We start from the raw sequence: 4,800 nt of genomic DNA on the forward strand, positions 1-4,800 counted from the left end.
TACTAGATAGTAGTTTCTTTTGTATTGTAAGGGTTCTGTCTCTCTTGTGTTGTAGTCATGTTTTAAGATGGCTACCTTGAGACGTAGTACTCCGATTTTGTATTAAAGGTTTAAATGAGGTGACTTTTAAGTCTTGTGTTATATTATGGAATTATTTTTAAATTTTTCTCTATTTTTCTATGATAAATGCTATGACGAATGCTAAAGGCTTGTATAAGACCTCCGAGAGGTCGAATACGCCGGTAACGACTAGGGGGTGCTCTCGAGTCGTTACAAACTTGGTATCAAAGCATAAGGTTATGAAAATGGTCTTAGGATTCAACGTCTCATGAGCAACGTCTAGTAGAGTCTTGTTCATCAGTGTGATTCGCAACACATGTATGAGTGAGAGTCTATAGGACGATAGAAGTTTCACTTTCTTCTTTACTCTTGTGTCGTGCCGTAAAGCTTAACTCCCTATGATCTCTCTCTCTTTTATTTTCCCTTGTTCGGTTGTCTACTAGATGTGATTACTTGAAAGGGGTGATGTTGCAAGAATCGAGGGAAGAAAATGTGAGTTTTAATGCTTATTGTGATGTGGTGACTATATGAGTATATATATATGAAGGTAGATTTGAAAATCGTATTGTGATGCCAATCATAGCTATGTGTGACCTATGAGGTTGGGAGCATTACATTGAAAATGTTGTATAGTGGTGTACTTCTCGTATGGTAAGAGTCATTATGGTAAAAATGAAATCCTTTTTAGCATGATGAGTTGCTTTATGGTGATGGGTAATGATAGTAGAAAGTCATGGTGAAGATTTGAGGAGTTTTGAAGGAATGTGGTAACTAGTGTGAGTTGAAACTTGCTTTTTCTTATGAGTGATTCTTCATGGTTGCCCTTGTGTGAATCGGAGTTCCTGTGTAGGCTTGCCCTAAGAACGGAAAAAAGGGCTTTGTTCAATGAGTTGGGATAGTGTTTTGCTTTAAGGTTAACTTGGAGAGTTGCATGTACCCCTTAGTTCATGGGAAGGACAAGAGAATAGATGATGACCAACTCTAAAGAGGATAGTTGTCTTGTAAGGGTGATCTTAAGTATGGTCATTCAAAGAGGGTGTTTAGATAATACCTAGGCATGGTTGAGCGGAAAGTTACACCAAAGGTGATGATAAGGGTATGATGTGATAAAGAGTTGATTAAGCTCACCCCAAATGGGGGATAATGTGCCTTGATGGTAAGGTTTTGAGTGCCCTTAATATTTCTACATTGAACTTCCTTGAGTTCTCCAAGTTGAGAACCATTTGGGTGATAGATATGAAGCGGAGTGGTATAGATACTTATTTTTTTTGGATTCTTGAAATCCTCACCTAAGGGAGTATAGTGAAGATTAGTGGAGAATGGTTCCTACCTTAGAGATGAAGGAGGTAATGCTTAAAGGTGTGTGCATAACTTGATCCCAAGAGGGGGACATTGTGCTTAATTGGTAAGTGATAGTTCTCTTGGTTACTTTAATGTGCTCTTAGATTGGGTTTACCCTAACTGGGCATGATGAGTGAGTAGTAAGGTTGTTGATATCCTTATCTTTTCCTTCTATTCTTATTCAAGCTTTGAGACCAAAGAGTTCCTAGTAGCTTGTTCATGTTTTGGAGTCTTGCATATGATTATGAGTTGCATGATCCCCGTATGTTATGCATGTCCTAGAAAACACTATGTTATGCATGTTTTGAAGGATTCTTAATACATAAAAATGGAATTTTAGTAATAAAATTCATGTTTCTCATGTCAATATGCATCTTTATATGGTGAATGCACTCTTGACTTCATGAGGCAGAGAGTATGAGCATGCTTAGGTTAGGAGTTGAGAATTTCTCCTTAAATGAATTGACCTTTGTGTAATGCTTGCTTATGAGTTTTATGATGCCATGTGTGTATGTTGTGACTAGGAGAAGGTAGTCCCTCCTTGAACTTAACTACGCATGGTAATGCCATGTATGTTCTTGATAGTATGATGATTAAATGATAAGACTAGTAGATGATCTATAATTCTCATGTTAGGGTGCAACTAGTATGAATTGCTTAATTGCCTCAAAAGTGGAAATGTTGCTCATGTCTATGTGTGCACTTGAAAGCCACTGTATAATGGACCCTATGATGAAATAAAATGGGTAAATATCATGTCATTCTTAGGAGAAGGTAGTTCCTCCTATGAACATGAGAAAGGCCTATGTGATTGATGTAAAAGGGCTAAATATCATAGGTAGTTCCTCCTTTGAACATGAGAAAGGCCTATGTGGTTGATGCATTATGAGTCGGTGAATAAAGTTTCAACTTGCTGGTAGTGCATGAGTTGGTTTAAAGTACATGCTTAAATGATTTGTTATGATAAAGTTGCATAATGTTCTTTAATGAGATAGTTGCATGTTGTGTTCCTTTGGTGTTTGAAATGAGCATGATGATTATGACATGATTTCCTTGTATGTGCATATTTTTGTGAAAAATTCATGCTTAAGTTGTATTTTGAGTTTTCACGAACTTTATTTCTCATGGTTGAAATTGCACCCATAGATGTTGTGTGATGTTGACTTCATGAGAGTTGTAATGAGCATGCTTGATGTTGTCTTGTTAAAGAAATGTCTTGTTGATTGCTTAATATATATGTTGATGCTCATTGAATATGGAGAAGGTAGTTCCTCCTATACTTATGAGAAGTAAAGAGTTTTAAGCATAGAGATGATTTGGAGAAGGAAGTTCCTCCAATGAAATGGGAAATAATAAAGTTGATGCATAAGGAGTTGGTAGATGTGTTGCTAATTTCTTGAATTGCACAAAGTTGTTTTGAGCCTTTTTGTGTGGAGTTGATGTTCCTCCTTGATGTGTGCTCTTATGTTGATGTTGTTTGTTGTGTATTGTGAGCTGCTAGTTGGGTCATTGAGTCCTCAAAAGTGTTTTAACTGTCATTCGAGGACGAATGTTCTTAAGTGGGGGATATTGTAACAACCCTCAAAATGAAGTAGGATAAAGTAGAGCCTCGCATGAGTTTTATGCATTAATAACTTGTCAAAATAATGAAGAATAGCCTTTGAAGTCAGTTTTAAAGAGTTTGGAAGTCAAACGTCAAGGGACGACCAAGACCTTCGGAAACTAGTCTTTTACGTGTTGGTGTGTTCTAGTATGTTGTTCATGTTTTTAAGTGTTGTTTGGAGTCTAAAATCAGTGGAGGTGGCCCTAGTGTCTTAATAAATAATTTTAGGGTCAAAACGTTCGAATACGACTCCCCGGGGACAACCCTAAGGGTCCTCGAGGAGGACCCCAACCTTGGCCAAGCAAGCTGCCAAGGCAGCTTGAAGTTGTGCTTGAAGGGAGCATGTCCGCGTCGCGGACTTGCTCCACTAAGGGCCAAATATTTGGTCCACGTCGTGGACTCTACTGTCTCGAATTTAATTTCCAGAAAACTTGTGGGATCACCTCCACATCGCGAACTTGTTTCCCGACTAAATCTGCGAAAATAAAACACAAGTTTGACATATTTATAAAGGTCCAACTAAGTGAGGGGGAGTTTGGGTACTTTGGGGAATTATTATAAATGGTTATTCTACCTATTTTAGAGTATTTTAAGTTGGTTAAAACTCCAAAACCTAAAATTAGACCCCATTCTTCAAATTGACCCTTCCCTCTCAAAATAGATTCTCTCAAAAACTCCATTGAAGTCCTTGATGAAGCTCAAGCTAGAAGATAGGTTTTCAATTGATTTCTTCTTCAATTTCATGGGTCTTCAATAATTAAGGTATGGTAGCTCTTGATTCGTAAATAACCTCTCATTCAAGGAGTTCTATCAAAAATTTTCAAAAGTGATTCAAAGACCAAAATTTCCAATTTTCAATCTAAACATGGGTTCCTTGTCAAACGATTTTCTAAATCATTCTACTGATGAATTAATGTGGAATTAATGTTTTTAAGACTAATTTTCAAAGGAATTCTTGAAGAACCCATGATTCCAAATTCTCGAAAATTGGCCTATGATGTTGGTCTTTGTGAATATGATCTATTTTGGTGGAATTATCTTTAGATTAGATTGTATTGATGTTTCTTATGATTGTCTATACTTATTCATGTTGAACTGTTAGTATATTGATGAGTTCAGAATTATGGCCGTATGGGCAAAGTTGTGGGTTGATTCCTTTCTTTATAGAATTGTACTTAGATTATGTTTATGTTATTGAATTACATTGTTGATTTCTATTGCTACCTATGTCAATTGATTATGAATTGTTGAGGATTGATCCATGGTGATCATGGCTTGGAGAATCAGTAAGTTGACCTAACTTATAGTCTATAGTATAAGAATTGATGTTGTAAGGTTTGATCCACTTATGGTGGAGGTGTTCACTTCTTGTCTATATATGTATGTTGAAATCATGGCCTTGAAGGCAATAGATGTGAAGTGAATAGATGATGATGATGCATATGTATATGAAGTTATGCTATGAAGGTTATGTATGAAATCCTCAATGCTAGCATGATGTTTAAAATGTGTTGATGATGAGGAGTATAATGTGAATGATAATGTTAGGGATAAGGTGTGGTCTACATGATTGATTATGTTAGGTACTATTGTGGAATAACCCTTACCTATATGACCCTATATGAATGTGTGATCATATACATTTTAGGAGTACCTATTCAATGTTGAATGTGTCCTTCTCTCCTGTGATGAAGTGTGGGTGTGTGGTCTAGAATCCCTAAGGGCTTTATATGTGAATTGCTCATGAATTGGGACATTGTGAATGTGTTGTGATCCCTTGAAGGGAAGTGCACTCA

This window comes from Solanum tuberosum, unplaced genomic scaffold (genome assembly GCF_000226075.1).
Source record: "Solanum tuberosum cultivar DM 1-3 516 R44 unplaced genomic scaffold, SolTub_3.0 scf00030, whole genome shotgun sequence".
In the NCBI taxonomy this organism is placed as follows: Eukaryota; Viridiplantae; Streptophyta; class Magnoliopsida; order Solanales; family Solanaceae; genus Solanum; species Solanum tuberosum.